Source organism: Prionailurus viverrinus, chromosome F1, assembly GCF_022837055.1.
Source record: "Prionailurus viverrinus isolate Anna chromosome F1, UM_Priviv_1.0, whole genome shotgun sequence".
Classification (NCBI taxonomy): Eukaryota; Metazoa; Chordata; class Mammalia; order Carnivora; family Felidae; genus Prionailurus; species Prionailurus viverrinus.
In genome coordinates this window covers 45406565-45430231 of record NC_062577.1, presented here as the reverse complement: position 1 = coordinate 45430231, position 23667 = coordinate 45406565, and positions in this window count along the sequence as shown.

Here is a 23667-nt window from a genome sequence, read left to right as displayed (position 1 = left end):
TTTTAAGTCTATTAAGTAACTAAAAGAAAATGAAATTAGTGTCATGGGAGTTTTAAATATGCTACAAAATCCTGAAATTTTGCCCAGAAAATTAACTAAGCAAAATGCTTGGAAATATAAAAGATTTCTGATGCTCTAAATCTGATCTAAAACTATCTCAGGAGTGGCTAATTTGTTTCTTATGATTATAAAAAGTAAGAACTAAATTCCATCTGATCCTGGCTTAATTTTTTTTATATCTCAGGGGAATTAAGATTGAATCAATGACGGTCTCTTATTTCTACTACCAACAGTTTATTAGATTCAGCTTGAAAATAGGTAGATTAAAGCACAGAAATTAAAAAAAACCTTAGACTGAAAATAGCCTTCAATGGTGCACATTGAGAGGTGGTCTTCCCTGGGGGTGTGCAGGTGTTTCCAGCAATGAGTGAGGAACCTCTACAAGACCATTATTTCTTCTGATACCTCAGGAGCAACTAATACCATTCATGAGGCAAAATTCTGGTTTCCTCTGTTTAAATTTTGTATTCTTAATGTTTGTAGTCACTTCTTTTTTTCCCTTGTGAGTTTTTAAGCACAAATACCATGCAAGCTATTAAATAAGTAATTAAACCTATTTCAGGATCCGTGGAATAGGCAAATGGGGTGGGGGACAGCAGTGGGGGGAGAGAGAAAGAGAATAAGAACAGAGCACCGAAATGGCCCACATCTCAGTTTTATTTAATGAAAGACTAAGTGAAATGGGTGGATTTCATATGTCTCTTACATTTGCCCATGGTGAGCAAATTAAGTAAAAAGAACCTTATGTAAAGGTTTTCTTCTATCAGCTTTATTTCTGACTAAAGTGTGCTGAATGATATACCCAAGCAAAAGACAACTTCACCTCCTCTGTTACAATTAAACAATTAAGAGTCTTTAGGCAGGCAAGGATAGAGAGAGAGAGAGAAGGAAAACTGAGAAACACCAAATAGTGGATGATTCTTGGTGCTGCTGGAGGTCCCAGAGTCTCTAGGGGGGTCCTGGTGGGAGGCTGTGTTGGCTTCTAGAGGCTTCCGTGGTAGCATCTGGAACTAGGGCTGAGGTCACAGAGCTCTTAGAGTCCAGGCTGAGGACAAGGAGTGCATCCCCCTCACCAGACTGGGCTGCCTGGTTAAGACATGAAGACCAAGTCTGTGGAGGAGATTTGTCTCTTCTCCCTGCACATCAAGGAATTTGAGATCATTGACTTTTTCCTGGGGCATCCTTCTAGGATAAGGTTTTGAAGATTATGCCTGTTGTAAAAGCAGACCTGTGTTGGCCAGTGGACCAGGATAAAGGCATTTGTCACCAACAGGGATTACAATGGACATGTCTGTCTGGGTGTTAGGTGCTCCCAGGAGGTAGCTCTTCCACCCATAATGCCAACTCTTCATCATCCTGTATAGCAAGGCTACTGGGAGAACAAGATCAGCAAACCCCATACCATCCCTTGCAAGGAGACCTGCCACTGTGGCTCTGTGCTGGCACCCTGCACCCCACCACCGAGAGGCACTGTCATCATCGAGACCACTGTGCTATACCTTGGCCAGGGGCTATACTACTGTCCTGTGTGACCTCACCAAGGCCACCTTTGATGCCATAGCCAAGACCTACAGCAAAAATAAATAGAAATTATATTTATATTTGAAAAAACTCCTAAAACTAGAACTGCCCTGTGAGTCAGTAGTTATACTTCTGGGTATGTATTTATTTGAAGAAAACAAAATATTCCCTTGAAAAGGTATCTACACCCCCATGTTCGCTGCAGCATTATTTACAATAGCTAAGATATGGAAACGATCTAACTGTCCATACATGGATAAATGGGTAAAGAAAATATGGTATATGTTTATAATGGAATATTATTCAGCCCTAAAGAAATGAAATATCACCATTTGCAAAAACATGGATGGATCTAGAGGGTATAGTGCTAAGTGAAAGAAGTCAGACAGAGAAAGACAAATACCACATGATCTCATTTATATGTGCAATTTAAACCATACCAAACCAAACCAAAGAAACACCAAGCTTAGAGATACAAAGAACAGATTGGTGGTTACCAGGGGTTAGGGGTGTGGTTGTGAAATGAGTAAAGGGAGTCTAAAGTTGCAAACTTAGACAGTTTGTAAACAGTTATAAACTGGCTCAGTCAGAAGACCATGTGATTTTTGATCTTGGGGTCATGAGTGCAAGCCCCATAATGGGTGTAGAGATTACTTAAAAATAAATAAAAAACTAAAATAATTCATCAGGATATAATATACAGCATGGCAACTATAGTTAATACTGTATTGCATATTTGAAAGTTGATGAGAGAAGAAATCTTAAAAGTTCTCATTACAAGAAAAAATTCTGGGAGCAGCTGGGTGGCTCAGTGGGTTTAGTGTCTGGTTCCTGATTTTGGCACAGGTCATGACCTGAGGACTGTGGGATTGAGCCCCATATTGGGTTCTGTGCTGAGCATAGGGGCTGCTTAAAATTCTCTCTCTTTCTTCCTCTTCCCCCTCCCCCACTTGTGCTCTTTCTCTCTCTCTCTCAAATTAAAAAAAAAATTAAATAAGAACTCTGTAACTATGTATGGTGAGAGATGTTAGCTAGATTTGTTGTGATGATCATTTTACAATATATACAAATATTGAATCATTATGTTTTACACACAAAACTAATGTTTTATGTCAGTTGTACCTCAATTAAAGAAAAAGGAAGGGGGGAGGCCTGTATGTGTAGGGGGTAGGGTGGGGGTGGGAAAAGGGGCAGGGACTGTAGGTGAAGAAGGTAGAGACTTTGCAAAGAGGTTATCGCAGGAGAAAAGCCAAGAATTTGGTAATGACTTTTTTTGAAAAAATTTTAACGTTTATTTATTTTTGAGAGAGAGAGAGAAAGAGACAGAGTGTGAGCAGGGCAGGGGCACAGAGAGAGAGGGAGACACAGAATGTGAAGCAGGCTCCAGGCTCTGAGCTGTTAGCACAGAGCCCCACACAGAGCTCTAACTCATGAACTGTGATATGATGACCTGAGCCGAAGTCGGCTGCTTAACTGACCGAGCCACCCAGGCACCCCGGTAATGATTTTCTACCAAAGACAGAGCAATAGGGAGTTAATGATCATTGGTAAAGGAAGTTTCTGAAGGGTTTGGTGTTTATTTATTAACTTATTCCTCAATCATTTATTGACTACTCAGTATGTATGTCAGGAATTGTGTTAGGTGTGGGGGTTTCTCCAGAGAAAAAGTGTTAAGCTCCTGGCTTTAGAGAATGGACAGTATGGAGAGAGGAGAAAGATATGCTCCAAAAAAAAAAAAATAATAAGTACAATACCAGTGAAGTGCTATCACAGTGGAAATATTTATAGGGTGTAGTAGACATACCAAAAAAATGGGCATGGAAGGGAGAGAGGAGGATGTGGGTATCAAAATCTTTACAGTGTTCGTGACCAGGTTAAACTTCTGCGTTTTGTTAGATTAATCTGTTCTCTGAGATTAGGCACATGTTTTAAAGGAGCTAGTGAAGATTCTGAGAATCATATTTATGAGAAGCTACCCTATATCAAGTGCTTCTTATGTGCAGGCACTATATATTTACGTTAATTCTCACCATAACCTTAGGAAGTAGAGAGTCTTGTGTCCATTTTACAGGTGAGGACGTTTAGGATCAGAGATCTGTAACAATTATCTGGGTTAGCACAGTGATGGAACCAAAAACGAACTTTTGATTGCCATGTTTCCCATTTTGCCTTGCTGGCCGTGTATTAGAAGACACATATACCAATAGTTGCTTTGTTCTTCAGTGTGTCCTACTTAATGTACTGATGATTTCATAGTTAACTTTCAGCTGTTTTAATGGAGAGAAATCACTTTCCTTGATGAGAGCAAAACTTCACAGTCACCGATTTAAGCGGCTGTGCTTTCTGCTAGAGCCACATAGTCTCTGTGACGTCCGAGGCCAGATTTCATCAAAAATCCCCAAACTAAAGTATAGTTATCAGAGAATGTGGTGTTTTGACTCACCAAATATAGATAAGGGTTTGTCTGTCTCTCTCTTTTAAAAAAAATAACTTTCATATGCATTTTACTGGGGATAGTGATTCTGAAGTTTTATGATATGTTACCCTGAAAAGTTTAAGAACCATCAGGGTGGAGTGTGATGAGAGGTCAGGATGGAACCTGAGACACCGCAGAAAAAGCTGCGTGAAAGAGAAGAATCAAAGTCTCAGAACAGAACCCTGGGGGATGCCAACACAAGGGAAATCTCATCAGCCATTCCTGGGCTCTGAAGCTTCCACTGCTTTTTTAAAACAAAATATTTATGTACATATGCATGCATGTATGTATTTATGTAGGTATTTAGAGAGAGGGGGGCGGGAGAAGGGCAGAGGGGGAGAGAGAGAGACTCTTAAGCAGGATCTCCTCTCAGTGCAGAGCCCAACACAGGGCCCGATCCTGTAACGCTGGGATCATGACTTGAGCCGAAATCAAGAGTCAGGTGCTCAACCGACTAAGCCACCCAGGCTCCCCTTCAACTGCTTTTTTATTCTGCTGCATTTTTCCTAGTGTGGATTCTGGGAAAAGAAAGGCCTGGCATCTGGAAGACTGGCCCACAGACACTGATAAGGTTTGGGAGTAGAAATAACAAATTAAAAGGGAGAGGACTAATGAGCATTTAGTTGGACTTCAGGCCTAGGGGTTTTGGAAACACTATTCTCAGACTTTTCTGAAACCTAGAAATGTGCAATTACACCTTCAGTAAAGAAAATTAATAAATATAATCCTTTCAGTGTAAAGAATTCTTGTCCATGGAACATGTAATTGCTTTTTATTCATCAGGCTACACAGGATAAGACGAAATCCAAGTCCAGCATTGGCTTCACCTGGTGAAATGAAGATAAAGGACAAAATGTCTTTTGAAGTACAAATAGAGTATTCATTTTTAATTCATGCTTTCCGCAAAAACATTATATTTTGAAAGGTTTTCACGCCAGTTGGACTAAGAACAATTCAAGTTTGATCCTGTATCTGTTTTTTGTTTTTTTTTTAATACTTACACTAGCAACACTTTGACTTTGTCCTCACAGTTTGTTTTGCTACTTTTCTTTACAGTCTTTTTAGGGGAGAAATTCAGGAATTTTGTTACAGAGTGATACAAAATGAATGATACCAATAATCAGGAAAGAGAAGGCATAGGACTCTCTATCACCAATAATTTTCTGAGTATTTACTCATTGGTCAAATATTACATTTCTCTATCTCTCAAAATAAAAAAATTAAAATAGTTTAAAAAAGGCACCTGCCTGGGTGGCTCAGTCCGTTTATGTCTGGCTCTTGATGTCTGCTCGGGTCATGATCTCACGGTTTGTGGGATTAAACACTGTGTTGGGCTCTGCACTGACAGTGTGGAGCCTGCTTGAGATTCTCTCTCTCCCTCTCTCTCTGCCCCTCCCTGGCTCGCTTTCTCTCTATTTCTCAAAATAAATTAAAAAATTAAAAAATAGTTTAAGTATTGTATTTATACCCTGATCAGTTATCTTTGTGTTGGTAACTGTATTAGCTTTCTCACTGTATAACAAATAGCCCCAGGCCTCGTGTTTTATTTATTTATTTATTAAAAAAATTTTTTTTAATGTTTATTTATTTTTGAGACAGAGAGAGATAGAGCATGAAACGGGGGGGGGGGGGGTCAGAGAGAGAGGGAGACATAGAATCTGAAGCAGGCTCTAGGCTCTGAGCTGTCAGCCCAGAGCCCGACGCGGGGCTCGAACTCATGGACTGTGAGTTCGTGACCTGAGCCGAAGTTGGACGCTTAACCAACTGAGCCACCCAGGCGCCCCCCCCAGGCCTCGTGTTTTAAAAGAAATAGTTATCTCATAGTTTCCTTTGATCAGGAGTGGCTTAGCTAGGTGATTCCGGCTTGAGGTTTCTTGTGAGGTTGCAGTTAATATGGAGGTTGGGGCTGCAGACATCTGAAGGCTTTGCAGGGCCTAGAGAACTGACTCTAAGATAGCTGATTTGCATGGCTATTGGCAGGAGGCCTTAGTTTCTTGTCAAGTGAATTTCTTTATAGGATTTCTTGAGTATCTTCATGACACAGCGGCTAGCTTCCTCCAAATTGAGTGATCAAGGAAAGCAAGGTGGAGGTCTTAACGTCTTCTATGACCTAGCTTGGGGGTCCCATTCTGTCATTGCTGCAACATTCTATCGGTTACCAATGTCTGTTCCGTGCAAAATATGGGAAACTATATAAGAGTGTGAACACTAGGAAGCAGAGACTGTTGGGGGCCCTTATGGAGGGTGGTCATCACAATAATGAAAACTATTTCTTAAATGTCCTCCTGGAGTTTGTAAATTCCATTAAAACTGTCATCACCACCACTATCACCACCAAGCATGCTGCTTTATTTTCCCCCAGTTTTATTGAGATATAATTGCCATTTAACATTGTATAACTTTAATATATACAACATAGTGATTTGATATACGCACATATTGTGAAATGATTACCACATGAAGTTTACTTAGTATCTGTCACCCTAGCATGCTACTTTAGAGGTTTGCCAAAGATCTGCTCAATCGCTAATCAAGATTGTATAGTTAGGTCTTGGAATACAGTTAGGTCTTGGAATACAGTTGTTGTCAATAACATCACTTTAGCCACGAAGAGGAATAGTACCTATGAGCTTTTGCTTCCATATATAAACATAGTGACCTCTAAATCATGAACCTTAGGTCTCATCATGAGTCAGCATTAATGGATGGTAGGACCAGGTAAAGTTGGGGTTCAGCAGAATAGTTAATGGATATTATTTTCAGTATATTGAATTTGGCAAGGTATCAGTTGCTTTTAGTCAAGAATTTCTCCCCATGAGGGTTAAGCCTTTGGTTCACGAAAAATAATCACTCCATACAATCTATAAAAGGCTAGTCTACGAAAAGTATTTATGTACAAAGAGTGTCATAACCCTTTCAAAAGTCTTCCATTTCCCTTCCTTATTTTTGAGGGCTTCCAAAAATGCCATTCCTTATTCAATCATGACTCAATTCTAAGACAAGTTGTACCAAACTGTAAGCTTAGAATTAATGTAGGTTGTGAACTTAACAAGATGTCTTTTGAATGTCCCACTAATGGCTAATAAAGACATGAAGTACATAGAGGAAATTCAAAATAGAATGTGGTGTAGGTCAGTGTTAGACCTCATTCTCTAGTCTCTGTCTAGAAGCTCCTTCCTGTAGCTCTGTGGGGCTGCATTCTGTAAATGTGGGAGTCCATGCCACTAACTGTGGGCATGTATGATCTTTCAAACAGGGTGGATCCCATCCTTCTGGATCCAGAGGAAGAAGTTAATTAACATGAGAGTGTGTGGGGCTGCTTTCTGAGGTCATGGCTAGCCTTTATGTTACTGACCATTAAGGCGTACTCTTTTGAAATTTAGAAAGGAATCTTGGTTATGGTCGTATCGTAGCTTTTTGTTCTGTCAGAGGACTCAAGTGCTAGTTATATTTGAGAACAGTTTGGTTTTACCACCTGAGGAATAAATCAAGAAGAAGGAAAATTTAAAATGGGCTATCTAGGGGGAAAAGCAGACTTAACTAAATCACTAACACTCCAGTGACTCTGCTTGTATTGATTCTGAGAAGCAGAGCTGCAACTAAATTTGCTTTAACTTCAAATTATTATACAGAAATTCTTACCTGTTTTTATCCCTGTATTGAAAAAATAATTCAAATATGCCTCTTAAATTCTAATGGGAAACGGACTCTCTCTTTGAAGAATTTACTGCCCATCTTGTGGGTAGGATATTTGTATAATTCTCAGAAAATGTCACCTTAGTGATTCTTAGAGCATAAGTAGAAAAGTGGCAAACAGGAGCTCTCCCACCTGTACCTGCAGGTAATTTGATCAAGGTCACATATACTAATAGACAAGAAACTGCATGAGTTAAATATTTGTTGAACGAACGGATAAGAGCTTTAGAGCAACAGTTGTCTAAAAAAGGCAAATAAGAGATGTGCAAAAATACTTCTAAGTGCTAAAAGATAATTATAAAACTTTATGATAATTTCCCTGAAGAAATAATTTCTTTCAGTTGGAGAAATCTGGGAATGATTCAGATAGTTTGGGCATGTGGAACATTTCTCCTGTAATATTCCATAGCTAAAAGCATTGATACATCCTTGCCCTTTGGAACCCAGGATATTTCCCAAGGTTGGATGAAGTCAATACAGTGAAGTTCAAGGCCTGCAGATTCAAGAGCACTAGTGACAACATCACCAAAAAGGTTAAGATCCAAAGTGGGTAGAGAGGTAAAGGGTCTCAGAGGGTGTGGGGGATGGGAAACAAATTCAGGAAGCTACTTACCTCCCAGCCGTGCCTCATCTGTCAAATGGGTCTAATGAAGGTGATGGACGTGAAAGCACCTGGAATAATGCTGGTCAAATTGCCATGCTTAGTGATGGAATCATGCATAAGTTAATAAAGAATTGACTCTCAATCAATGTTGGGAATCTGGAAAGGGTTAAGAGAGTGGAAAAATAGAGAAAACCAAAGGAACAGATGCCATTATGAGTGAGAACAGGGTTGACAAAGTGAGCCAGTGGAAAGGATCAATAGAAGGTGTGGTCCTTTCAGACTTTTTCTTTCACACATTAGACCTGTTGTGACCTGGCTCCTCCTTTTCACTAATGCTTTTCATTCTCTCCATAATTCTTACTGTACATAAATCTGATGTCTGGCCGTACGCACACTCACCTTTAGAAGACTACTTTCCGGCAAGCTGTGACGCATTTGCTTTCCCCATTTGAACTGTCTGCCTACAGAGGGTGTTGTTTTTCCCCAAATCTGTTTATGCCAGTTGCACCTGAAATTATGTAAGTTATTTAAACACAACGTAAACTGATGAAATATAAAGGCAAAAAGATGAGACTATCATTTCCATGAAAATTTAAGTTGAATGATGTGTAGAGGTGCAATAAAATTTAATTGCTAAAAAAAGATTGCTCTCCAAGTAGGTGTGGGTGAGAGAAACATAAAGAACTGAAAAAAAAATTGAAGCATCCTGCATTTGCATTTGTTTTGTTTGTTTGGTTTTGCATGAGGCAGTATCATGGTGAGGATACAACCATGGACTCTGGAGCCAAACCTGCCTGAGTTGAAATCCACTTCACCCACTAGGCAGGTGGGTGATACTCAGTGCCTCAGTTGCTTCATCTATAAAAATAGGGATAATAAATAGCCTGTTTCATTAGGTTGCTTTGTGGCTGCAATGATATTGTATGCTAACTACTGGAGTTAGGCCAAACTTCACAGGTCAATGGCACAGTTTTTCATAAGACTCCTTTTCTGACTTCAGACACCAGCCATAAGTTCAGGATCCCCAGGCCACCCTCACTTCTGAGTAGCTAGCTACAAATTGAGGATTTCTGCTAAAGTTTCTCTCACGTTTGAGAGTTTGCTAGAATGACTCACAGAACTCAAGAAAGAGCTACATTTATGACTATGCTTTTATTATAGCAGAAGGATACAAATCAGAATGTGCTGAAGGGAGAGATGCCTAGGGTGAGGTCTGGGAGGAGTCCAAATACAAGGCAGATTCCAAGCATCTTCTCTCTGTGGAGCCCCATTGTGCACATCCATGTGTGACAGTACTCAGCAATGTGGCCAACCAGGGAAGACCACCTGAGCGGCTTTGCTGCCACAGTTTCACTCAGGGTTTCATTACAGAGGCATGACTAAGTAACGGCTGCACTGTTGAACTCAATCTCCAGCTCCTCTCTGCTTCTCAGAGTTTGGAGTACTGTCACCTGGCTCAAAGCCCCAACCCTCTAATCATGTGGTCTTGGTGACATGGCCAGCCCCAGTTCTGAGTCATCTCCTCAGCAGAAACTAATCTGGGGTCTACCATGAATCACCTCATTACCATTAACTACCAGGGCCCACCGTAAATAATAAGGACACGCCTCTCACTGGGGATAATTCCCAGGATTTGGCAGCTGTTTCCCAAGAACCAGGGACAAAGACCAGCTGAATGCTCTGTCAGACAAGGGCTAAAAGAGTTACTGTCTGAAACTCACTTAGAACAGTGCCGACATATGAGAAACACGGTATACGTGTTTGCTAAATAATATATTCTCACTCCACTTTGAAGATGCCAAACCAAAATTCATATGTTGACTGAATATTGATATCTTTTTAACATAGCTATTGGGTATAATAGCACTGGACAAAGGACTTTTGCTGTATTCTTCGTGTTGTTTTCTTTTAGGCCCTTTTCTTTAAATCTGAGAAAGCATCATGGACTCTAATTTTATGCCAATGAACTATCTTGGAAACTATGTACAGTGAAACCTACCCTAACAGATTGGTTGCCAAGAGGTTTGGATTCTAGTCCTTGCTTTGTTCTTGATTAGTTGGTTGACTTCAGGAAATCCCTAACCTCCTTGAACCTCAGTTTTATCTGGCATTGGTTTACTTCTTTAGGGGTCATTTGGCACTAAATTCTTTCTTGGATGAAAAATACATTTTCCCCCTTATCTCTACATTCTTTCTCTCTCCTGCCTCCTGTCCACCATGTTTTTCTAATTTAAATTTAAAAAAAAAATAATGAACTTCATTTATATCAGATCTAAAACATCATTTTGTGGGAAAGTCAATATTCTGATTCATTTGGTGTTATTACTCATGTTATTAGTATTATGATTATTCAGGTCACTGCCTTCAAGGAAGGAATAGTAATCACAGCATCATTATGATGGTGGTAAATTTTGAAAGAGATGGTGAAAACGCCACGAACTGGTAAAATTTCATGGCTCAAACATGTTTTTATCCTGTTTTCACTGTTTAAAAAAATGGTTTGTCCAAATATTTGTTATTCAGTGCTGACTTAATAAAAATTTGTAGCTAGCACTTACTAACTGTAAGATATATGTCAGACTCTATTCCCAAAATAGAGCAAGACAGAAACCTAGTATCTGTATCTACATCTATAACTAGATCTATATTTATATCTGTCTCTCATCTATTTAGCTATCAACAGCTAGATAGTTATTAACAGTTATATATATAAAGACCAATGGGACGAACAAAGTATGAAAAATTGTATAAAACTCACTGATGATAATGAAAAGATGTTACTTCAGTCACAGACATTTCTATGTTCTTTAAAAAGACATTTATATGTTCTATAAAAAGTTTCTAAGGCATCAGTAGTGAAGTTTGTTTTTATTTTTCCTTCATAAAGAACATAACATTAAAAATATTCGTTACTATCTGAACTTTTTATATCCTTTATATCCAGAGGTTGGTCTTGCAACAAGGTCATACTTGTAGAAGAGCGTTTCTTGTGAGATAGGAAAGGGTCCCGCAGTCAGATATATTTGGGAAATACTGGAGTACTTTTCACAGTTAAAGAAAAAAGAAGCTCACGTGTCTTGCGAATATTCAAGGTTAAGACATATGCAGCATTTTCCAAATGTATTTACCCATGTAATTCTTTCTCAGTGAAATACTCATTAATGCCACAGGGAACACCAAACAGGGCAAACAAAATCCCAATAAACAAACAAGGAAACAAACAACCCCTCTCCCCAAACATGTCTCAAAGTAGCCCTTAACCAAAGGCAAACAATGTACTTTTGATCTCATACAGAAAGAATTTGACTTCTATTTTCCAAGTAGTCCTTAGTGCATTGGTTATTTTATTACCTGGTTAATACTTTTTAAAAGAGCAATGTAGAATAGATGTTAGTTAGTTTGAAATAATTATAAAAAGCCAAACTATCAGCAGATCTTAACAAGACTGTAATGCTGAATGAGGAAGCAGAAATATAAAAAATGGATATAAACAGAATATATAACAGATGTTCATAGTGTGACTGTGGCATTAAGGAGAACTTAAATTATGTTTATGATCTTTGTATAAGAACACATTTTTGGCAAGGTATCTGTATAAAAATGATTTTAAAAACCCTTTGTTTAAAATGTTTGTTTTATTGGTAAACTTCTGTTATCTGGAAAATTAATTTATACAAAACATCTCAGTGCCAGGTCGTGGAAGGAAAATGTAGCTATGACTTGAAGGAAAAAAACACTATTATCAGGAAGCTGAGTCACTTAGCAATTTTGTTACATTGGATACAGCTTTAAAATTTCTCTGAATCCAAGTTTTCTAAGATGTGAAAGAGCGATGGTGAAGTCTGCTTCCCAGGATTATTGTGAAAATAAAATGAGGCCCAATATATGGAATCATCTAGTACTTGCTTACAGAACAGGAGGCTATAATAAAGGTTCTTTAAAAATAATTTACTATTGTTATTTGAAATCTAAAAAGCCTCAGAATTGTTTAATTTTCCTCAGTCTTTATGTGTTGATGATCCGATAGGTTTTGAGTTTTTAGAAAAAGCAAACTATAGTTAACAGAGCCACACATTGAAGTAGGTGGGGAGCATTTAGCAACTGTTGATAATTTTTGAGAGGCAATTTCATGAGTTGTGAGGGTGGAGGCCAGAGGGCAGGCATGTGAGTATCAACAGGGAATTCCTTCAAGAAGTTAGGCAGAGGGGCGCCTGGGTGGCTCAGTCAGTTAAGTGTCTGACTTCAGCTCAGGTCATGATCTCTCAGGTTCGTGAGTTCAAGCCCCACATCAGGCTTGCTGCTGTCAGCACAGAGCCTGCTTCAGATTCTCTGCCCGTCCCCTGCGCATCCTCTTTCTCAAACAAACAAAAGTTGGGCAGAGAAGAGAGGGAGAAGCCTGAAGGGCTTAAGTAAGGAATTTTTTTTTTCTTTTTCCAGATTAGGAGGAGATGATATCCTTAAATTTTTTAAAGGTCAGCAAAATAAAGAGGAAGAATGGAAAAGAGTATAGCTATAATAATCAGGTCTGTTTCAAGGGCAGGCTCAATCACTAATTCACAGTGTTACCTTGGGCACTATACTTTGCCCCTCCAGCTCCCTGTGAAATACCTTCCTTACCTCCTCCGTGGCTTTGGGGTGAAGATCATTCGAAACAAAGCCTGTAAAAGTACCTTGAAAGCTACAGGGTATGTTATCATAAAAATTAAGTATAAAGTCTTTTCAGAAGACGGTCTCTCTGTGTCCAAGATACTTACCTTTATGGCGGGCGCTATGAAAATGTTCTTTGGCTGCTTGTGAAGGGCACTCTCTCAGAGAAGTGTTTATTGAACTGAATTGCACTAACATGGCAAATACGTTTTTAGATTACTAGGCAAATCACTCCTCCCCGTTTATAAGCTAAGAGCCCTTCCCTGGCTCTCTTTGGACATTCTACCTCGGATCTTGTTTTCATTACTTACCAACTGCTGTGTGGCCTGTCAGTTCTGTGTTCTTCATCTCACACACTTTAACCATATCTCTCAGCAATTTTCTGTCTGGAAAAATTGCCTGCTCTTTGTTTTCATTGAGGTAAAACGGTAACCACTTAAGGCCCATTTACACAAGGAGGGAAAAAGACTGTTTAGAAACCTAGTGTCAAATATGGCTTTTTCAAACCATGTTGTGTTTTGAACACAGTAGTATCGACAGAGTCAAAAGTTAATTTTTTTTTTTATTTTGAGTACACAGACTGCGAAAGATCTTCTGGAGTCTGAGCTTTAAACATAACCCCTTAAATTCTGATTGAGTTTATTCTTCAGATTTTGAATTTATTTTTGGCACAGTATGTACTATGTGGGGCCAAGAAAAAAAGACATTTGCCAAAACTTGTAGATCCCCAATAAGAATGTAAGCATCTTAGAAGGAAAAACTCCACCAAGATTTTCAGTTTGTTCTCTGATTTAAAGATTTATTCCTCAACCAGGCATCATTCGAGACCTGGGGAGTAAAGATGAACAAGGCATTATATTGTTCTTTTTCTTTTAAGTTTATTTATATTTATTTTGAGAGAAAGAGCATGAGCAGGGGAGGGGCAGAGACAGAGAGAGAGAGAGAGAGGGAGTGAGAGAATCCCAAGCAGACTCCACACTGTCTTGTGCAGAGCCTGATACAGGGTTTGAACCCATGAACCATGAGACCGTGACCCGAATTTGAGGCAAAATCAAGAGCCGGTCGCTCAACCGACTGAGCCACACAGGTGCCCCAGCATTATATTGTTCTTAATGAACTTTGGCATTTGGGAAAGTAACCACAATCGGGATGGTGAGTGTTATGTGGGTGTTGTGTATACAGTCTAGTGGGGGCATAAAGGACCATCCCAGAAACCTTGTAGGGGAGCAGAGATGGTCAGTGGTCAGTTGTGAGAATTACATGGTGGCATCAGAGGCTTGTAACAAGCCTGATTGTCGGATCAGAGGCTTGTAACAAGTTGCCAGCTACCGCCACTGATATAAGTGGGGGAGCCCAGAAGAGGACTTTTTATTTTGTCGTTGGGCTTTGATCTGTATTTATTTTTCCTTACAGCTTGATTGGAGTAAAATTGACATGTAATAAACTGCACATATCTAGGTATTTTTGGACATATTTATGTACCTGTCCAATCATCACTACCATCAAGGTAACGAACACGCCCACCACCCCACACATTTCCTTGTGTCCTTTTGTAAGCCTTCCCTTTTGTCCCTTTTTTCTCCCCTTCTCAAGGAACCACAGATCTGCTTTCTGTCACTTTAGATTAGTTTGCATTTTCTAGAATTTCATATAAAGAGCATCATACAGTATGCCCTCATTTTTCTGCTGGCTTCTTTCACTCACCATAATTATTTTGATATTCACCCATGTCATTATGTGTGTCAAGATTTCATTTTTTAATTTCTTTTTCATCCTTTCTTCCTTCCCTTTCCTTTCCTTTCCTTTCCTTTCCTTTCCTCTTTCCCCTTTGTTTCTTCTTCTTTTTTATTGTTATTTTTTTCCTTAGTAGTTTCACTCTTGGATATGCACACTTTGTTTATCCATTTACTTATTTTTTTTTTTTTTTCAACGTTTATTTTTATTTTTGGGACAGAGAGAGACAGAGCATGAACGGGTGAGGGGCAGAGAGAGAGGGAGACACAGAATCGGAAACAGGCTCCAGGCTCCGAGCCATCAGCCCAGAGCCTGATGCGGGGCTCGAACTCACAGACCGCGAGATCGTGACCTGGCTGAAGTCGGACGCCTAACCGACTGCGCCACCCAGGCGCCCCTATCCATTTACTTATTGATGGACATTTGGGTTGTCTCTAGTCTTTGGCTATTGAATCTAAAGTTATTGTGAATATTCCCATACAAGCTTTTATAAGGGCATATACTTTTATTTCTCTTGGGTAAATACCTGGAAGTGGATTCAGAAGATCAAAAGGCATATATAGGCTTAATTTTTTAAAAGTGTTTATTTGTTTTTGAAAGAGAGAGAGAGAGAGAGAGAGAGAGAGAGAGAGAGAGCGCATGCACGTGCACAAGTGGGGAAGGGGCAGAGAGAGAGGGAGACACAAATCTGAAGCAGGCTCCAGACTCTGAGCTGTCAGCACAGAGCCCGATGTGAGGCTCAAACCTACAAGCTGTGAGATCATGACTTGAGCTGAAGTTGGTCGCTTAACTGACTGAGCCACCCAGGCGCCCCTAGGCTTAATTTTTAAAGATATTGCCATGTTGTTTTCCAAAGTGGTTCTACCTTTTTACATTCCTACTAGCATGGTATGAGACTTTTAGTTCCTCCATATCTTTGCCAACACTTACTATGGGTTAGTCTTTTTTTAAATTTTAGTCATTCTAATGGACGAGTAGTAGTATCTCATTGTGGTTCTATTTTGCATTTTCTTAATGTCTAGTGATATTGAATATCTTCTTATGTACTAACAGGCATTCATACATCTTCTTTGAAGTGCCTGTTCAGATCTTTTGCCTATTAAAAAGATTAGGTTATTTCTTATTTCTTATTATTGGGCTTTAAGAGGTCTTTATATATTCTGGGATATGTCTTTTATCAGACATATGATTTGCAAATAGTTTTTCCTGGTTTGCGACTTTTCATTGTCTTAATAGTGTCTTTCAAAAAGCAGAAGTTTTTTTTTGTTTTTTTTTTTTTTAGTGTTTATTTATTTTGAAGGAGAGAGCGAGAGAGAGAGAGAGAGTGCGTGCATGCGTGCAAGTTAGGGGAGGGGCAGAGAGCTAGGGAGAGAGAATCCCAAGCAGCCTCCATGATGTCAGCACAGAGCCTGATGTGGGCTCGATCATTAGCCATGAGATCATGACCCAAATTAAAATCAAGAGTTGGAAGCTTAACCAGTAGAGCCACCCAAGTGCCCCTCAAAGAGCAAAAGTTTTTAATTTTGACCTAATTGAATCTATCAGTTTGTTCTTTTTTTTTTTTTTAAACATTTTTTTTTCAACGTTTATTTATTTTTTTGGGACAGAGAGAGACAGAGCATGAACGGGGGAGGGGCAGAGAGAGAGGGAGACACAGAATGGGAAACAGGCTCCAGGCTCTGAGCCATCAGCCCAGAGCCTGACGCGGGGCTCGAACTCCCGGACCGCGAGATCGTGACCTGGCTGAAGTCGGACGCTTAACCGACTGCGCCACCCAGGCGCCCCAGTTTGTTCTTTTTTAAAAACAGCTTTATTGAGGTATAATTGACAAAGTTGTACGTATTTAATATGTACAATTTGATGAGTTTGGACACATGCAAACATCTGCTGATACTATCACCACAATCAAGGTGATAAGACATATTTAATATCTCCTGGAGTTTCCTTGTGTCCTTTTGTTTTATGTTGTTTTGTTTGTGATAAGAACACTTAACGTGAGATCTAGCCTCTTAACACATTTTGAAGCTCCCAATGCGTTATCACTGAGTACAGGCAGTGTGTTGTACAACAGATCTCTACAACTTACTCATGTAGCCTCATTGAAACTTTATACCCATTGAATAACAGCTCCCCATTTCACCCTCTTTCCAGTCCCTGGCAACCACTATTGTAATCTCTGCTTCCATGAGTCTATTTTAGATTCCTCATATAAATGGAATCGTGCGGGTATCTTCTGTGACCAGCTTATTTCGCTTAGTCTATGTCCTCCAGGTTCATCCATGTTGTCACAAATGGCAAGATTTCCTTCTTTCTTAAGGCTGAATAATATACCATTGTATGTATATATTGTATTTTCTCTATCCATTCATTCACCAATGAACATTTAGGTTACTTCCATATCTTGGCTCTTGTGAATAACGTTGCAGGGACCATGGGAATGCAGGTATCTCTTCAAGATACTGATTTCAATAATTTTCGATGAATATCTGGAAGTGGAGTTGCTGAATAAACAAGTTTTATTTTTAAGTTTTTGAGGACTCTTTGTACAGTTTTCTGTAGCTGCTGCAAGTTTGTTCTTTTAAGGATTATGGTTTTTATGTATGTAAGAAAATGTTTGCCTAAGCCAAATCACAGGGGTTTTACCTCATCTTGTCTTCTGAAAGCTCCGTAGGTTTAGGTTTTAAGTTTAGGTTTGTGATCCATTTTGAATTAGTTTTTATGTTTGTTGAGGTATGGATTGAATTATTTTTTTCCATTAGACATCCGATTGTTTTCTTTCTATTTATTGGAAAAGACCATCCTTTCTCCACGTTCTAACATGGAGAGGGGGGAAGGGACTGTAAAATATCCTCCAAACTGAGAAGTCACTTTGAGACTGAAAAATGAAAGAGGCAACTTCGTAGAGTTTTACATAGTTTTATTCAGGGTAACTTACTGACAGGGAGGATTGGGCAGATGGCAATCCAGACCTGTGCAGCTATTCTCCACAAAGTCCAGACCTTAGTCTACAGATTTTATGGGTTGAAGGGATGCCCAGGAGGGCACTGTAGTGAGACCAAAAGGTTTGTATGCACCTAATTGATGGCTAACATTTAGTTGGATCTTGTGGTGCCCCACCTGTGCATCAGGAAGGGGAAAGACTGTGTTCTCTCTCAGATTCATGCAAGCCTTCCTGCATTCCAGCCCTGGTTGGCATTTCTAAGATACGTATATTAATCTCCAAAGACCCAGAACACGTAGCCCCGAGAGAGGTCCTTGACTGGACAAGACCAAGATGGAAGGCGAGAATGGAGTCAGTGTTGTCAGCATTCCTACACTCCACCTCTGACATCTTTATGGCCACTACAGTCTTTTACATGCCATTCTCCTGTGATGACCCTGGAGCCACATGTCAGGAGGTGACTTGCATCCTGATGCTGCAGTAACAAGACAGCAACGTGACATTAATTAATTAATTAATTAAGACAAAACACTTTGGTTTCAGATTTCAAGCCCCGCATCTGGCTTGCTCCAGTCTGTGTAAAGCCTGCTTTGGATGTTCTGTCCCCCTCTCTCTCTGCCCCTCCTCTGCTTGCACCTGCTCTCTCAAAAATAAACATTTAAAAAATTATTAAGAAAAAAAGGAGGTGAGCCATCTAGTGAAGGCATCAGCAAAAGAGATCTTCACGTGATCAATATCCTTTTGCATATGAGACACTAAGTTCAGCATTCTGTAGACCCAGCAGTCAGAGTGATTGTGACTTTCAACATAAGTGGTGGCCCATGACAGGGAGATAGTTACCTGAGGCACCAGGGAGGGACAACATCAGTGTGGGACCAGGGATAATAAGACAAATGTTTTAAAGGACCAATAAATATGGTAAATCTTCATTTGGTAACAACACAGTAGCTGTTTGGTCTCCATGGACCAATACCACCCTTGGCTTTTCACCATTACTCATTCTGGAGGGATGGAGTGATAACCACTCTAGCTACTTCCTACTGAAAAGGGGCACAGGTCAGGATTTGAGGATGGAAACTGGCTTGCATCCAATAAAAGAGCCATTGTTTTAGAACTCTCATGTATAGTCTTTTTTTTTAAATTTTTTTTAATGTTTATTTCTTTTTTGAGAGAGAGACAGAGAGAGTGACAGAGCATGAGCAGGGGAGGGACAGAGAGAGACACACACAGAATCTGAAGCAGGCTCCAGGCTCTGAGCTGTCAGCACAGAGCCCGATACGGGGCTTGAACCCATGAACTGTGAGATCATGACCTGAGCTGAAGTCAGATGCTTAACCAACTGAGCCACCCAGGCACCCCTAGAACTCTCATATATAGTCTTAGATAGCATCTCATTTCATTTTATAACGAGGTCACTTGGGTTAAACAGTTGTCTCGTTTCAGGAGCCAGTCCCACAGGTGAGCTTTCAAAATTGGGCCTATAGGCAGAAAATTAGCCAGATATGCAAGGAAACTAAAAGAATTCAGGATCCAACCCAGTTTTATAGGTAAACAAGACACATTGTAACCTATACATTGTAACACAATTAATTGTAAACAAGAAACATCCAAGTACAATTAATCAGAACTAGAATCTAACACCCATAAAGGTGTGTTACTAAAACACAATTTTTTTCCTCTCTAAAATCACCCTCATTTCCATCAAAGATAGCCAAACTAAAACTAATCTGTTTGTGAGACAAGTCCAGTTTTAACAAACTTGGCCTAATAATTTACATAAGTACAGCAAAAATAGTGGCTGGCCATATAGGTTCTTTTAAATCTGCTTTGCTGGAACTTTCCATAAGGAATTTCAGATTGAGTGTTGAACAGCCTTTTAAGGCTAAGAACCAAGCAAAGCATTTGCCACCAGACTTGCCTATAACACCTATACATGTGGGTTACTTCCTCTCTTCTTGAGGTCCACCAAATATTCTGAGATTCCTGAGCCTGCCAGAAAGTGACCTTCTTTACTCACCTGTTAAGGCTCCTAGGGACTCTGTAAGCAAGGAACCAGGCCAATTTTCCCAAAGAGATTCACTAATTCCAAAAAGTCAACTTTAGCTCCTTAAAGCTATCTGGTCTGAGTCTATGCATATCTCTCTCAAATAATGACATTTTAGTCAAAGCCTTGATAATTTGACTGATGTTTCCAATGGTGTCCTGTTATAAGGAGTACAAATTCTTACTGAACATATGCAAGTACTTGTAATTGCCATGAGTGTAAAAATGCTCACTGAGAATTTCCAAATTTTGGAGGGATCAGGTAGGGAGAAAAAGATCACTGTTTCCTTAAATCTGGAAGACCAAGCCTTAGAGAACCGGTAATGTTTTAAGTAAGAATGATAAAAAACTATCATTTTTCTCAATTCATTCAGACTCATGTTAATCATTCTTGCTCTTTTAAATTCAGTTTTTCCATTAGTTCCAGAAATTCTTACTCAGTTTAGTTTTATGATCTTAAGGGTATAAGAAACCTGCATTTGTCATAAGTTCTCTCCATGAATCTTCTTGAAAACAAAACACATTTTGCAAAAGCATCAGAGCAATAACTGCAAATAACAAAAGACCCAAAAATGGCCATGGTTAAAGCCCTGATGAAAATCCATTGTAGTGCAATTGACACGAACATTTGGTTATTTCTATGACATACAACACTTCAATAATTAGAATTGGAAGGGATGACATTATAGCGGGACATATCAAAATCTTAGAATTTTATATGATTTCTGGAACAGTTATAGCATAACTATAATATAACCTAAGATAATATAACCAGAGAAGGTTTATCATCACTTATTTGACATTACTTCCCATGTAACTTAACATACCGAGCCTAATTAGTTGAGAACTTCACTCAGTCATTGAATTTGGGAAAGTTTGTTAAAAATGTCAGAAGGTTTTAAAGCACATGCCTAAGTAGGAGCACAAATCATTATAAAAATTAAAACTCAGTTGCCTAATTAACCAAGGTGGCAATAAGAGATTCTTAAGGCAAATACATAGCTGTTAACAAAACTTAGTTTTTTAATATTGGTAAGATTCGGTTTTCTTAAGTATTTGAAGACCTGATAAAAAAGAAATACAGAAACTATTGTTTTGTTTTCTTCTGGGGAAAGAAAAAAATCTTTGTTTACAATTTCTTATCAAGAATAGACCAATAATCTAAGAAAACTTTACCTTAATAGAGAAAAGCCAAATTCCAATCTTATTCCAGCGTACTTTTAAATCTCTTTCATTTCAGTCTTCGTCCTGACCATACATAAAATTCTTTTCCAAAGATTCCTATTTCACAAACTTTCTACAACTTTCTTTTTTATTTAGATTTTGTCCTAAGTTTTCCCTCCAAACAACCAGTCTCATTTTAGGACAAAATTACTTTCTTTTCCCTCAACAAAAATGTATTCCCGCCTCTTATCCCTTTCTTACCAAAAACGCATACCTTACTTTCCTTGCATACAGAGTTGTCCCCCTTATTATTTCTAGTAGTCTTCATTACATTTATTAGAATTCTTAATGCTTAGAAACCTTACTTTCTAGTGAAAACTAAGTAGTAAGCAATGGTGAACTGTCTGTTACACCAGAGTTCTTTGGATTGGCAAATTTATAAATATATTTCATAATTTCTAGAAACATGCTTTTTAATAATTTTAATGTTGCTTGTAACTGCTTGCCTTTAAACCACCTAAATAGATCTCTTTTACAAATTAATTTTAGCAATACCATTTGGAGGCAGAAAAATATCTCACACTTACAACACACATATGTGGATACACACAGAGACAGATGTAAAGACCCTATAGTTGTGGAGAAGATTTCCAAGATTTGTATTTGTCCCTGGAATTAGTCTTGAGGTGACTGTGCTAGAGTTTGGACACAAGAACCATCTTAGCAGTTTGGTTTTTTTAAAAGCATTCTCCCCACCCCACCCCCACCCACTTTTTTTGTTTCCTTCAGTGACGGGTGATTGTAGGCTGTGTTTGCATTTCCAGGACCCGACAAGTTGTAGAATATAAGATGGAGAAAGAATGCAAGTTTTCCTGAAAAGGACTTTGGTTTCTCAAAGCCAATAATTTACAAGCCTTTAAGATAAATAGGGGAGGCTTTGGGATCAGTAAAGGAATCGGTGAACTTTGGATTGCCTCCAGAGTTGCCTTTCTAGCTTTGTAAAATTTTGTAAGATAACCAAAACTGCTTTCACATCTTCAAAGAACTGGGCTGCAACTCAAATGACATTGTAGATTCATCTACTCTTCTGATTCTACTTTCCTCCATTTGCTTCTTCCCCTCGGGTTACATCTTACTTATTAGTTTCCTGCATGGATAGTATCCTGAAGTGTTTTTGGAAGCTTCAAAATACCAATCAAAATATGCATCCCAGTCAGATTGTTTAGTTTAGTGGCTGGCTTTCTCAAGTTGGGTCCACAAATGCAGGAATTAGGTATTTTAAAGGATCCTCATTTAGGCCACTTGAGAGTTAAAATCGTCTGTGGTATAATCCTTTTAAAACCTTTCCTGTGACCTCCTTCACCTAGGGATTTCTAGGCTCAACAGGAACAAACATTTAATCCCACATCGCCTTTTACTGAAGGGGTCTTTCTCTCAAAACATTTCCCCAGAGTGTTCCTTTAGTCTTTGGATTAACAAAGCGGAGAGCACTGATTATCACAGATTATCATGGGGGAGCCAAAGCTCATTTAGCTGTCGGTTCCTTCAGGTGCTGAACAGAGGGTGTTCTGGTGGCTACTTCACCCCTCAGGTCACGGGATCAGTGAGCTCAGAGTCACCAGGGGCAAAATGGAATGGTCCTAGTTGAGAACCCAAGGTGACAGTTGTCCAGAGTGAGTAAGCACTGAATGAGGTCTGCTGCCAGCTGCTTTGCTCCCGCTCTCAGCCCACCCAGGCACACAAACCGCCCACAGGTCTCGCCGGGGTCGCCCAAATTTATAACCCAACTTAAAGGGTTCGTCATTTGGGGTACATTAAATTGGACATAACCCAAAGGAGTGTTGAAAGTGAAGAACATTTTATTATGTAAGCAGGGAGATAGGGAGATAGGTCTCAAAGCACTCTTTACTCATAATTCCTTTTCTGTGGAGTCTTGTAACGCACAGAGCAAAGGCTGGGGTTACTGTTGCAATAGCTTAATCACTTACCCATTTCCATTTCCTTTCCCCCACCTTTGGGCTATCCAGCAATCCCTTGGATGTTTTCAGGGAGCTTGCTTACTGGTCTCAAACACTCAAAGACTTGGCCAACCCTCCTGACATGAAGGTGGCTGGTCAGCTTGGGATTTCCCTCACAGACACTGGGCTTTCCCTGCACAGCCCCTGACCCATGCTTATTTCTGTTTCCATCTCCTGCCTGGTTGGCTAATTGTTAGAAAGTGGAAGAGGGGAGGGACTGTGAAGCATCCTCCAAACTGATAAGACAATTTGAGACTGAAAAAACAAAGCAGGCAATTCCATACAGTTTACATAGAGTTTTGTTCAGGGTAACTTACTGGCAGGGAGGGTCAGATGGATGTCAATCTGGAGCTGTGCAGCTATTCTCCGCTCAGTTTAGACGTCAGTCTACAGATTTTATAGAGCAAGGGGATGCCAGGAGGGCATTGTAGTGAGAACAGAGGGTTCCCATGCCCTTCAAAGGGTTTGCATGATCTTAACTGGCAGCTAACATTTAACTCGATCTTATGGTGCTACCTGTTGTGCATCAGGAAGGGGTAAGACTGTGTTATCTCGAACAGATTCACAGATGGCCAAAGCAAGCCTCTCTACATTCCAGCCATGGTTGGCATTTCTAAGGTATGTGTATTCATCTTCAGGGGGCCTGGAGCACATAGCCCCAAGAGAGGTCATCCTGAACAAGATGGTGGGCCAAGGATGCAGTCAGTATTATCTGCACTCCTATATTCCACTTAATTGCCTTTGCAGGTACCTCTGTCAACAT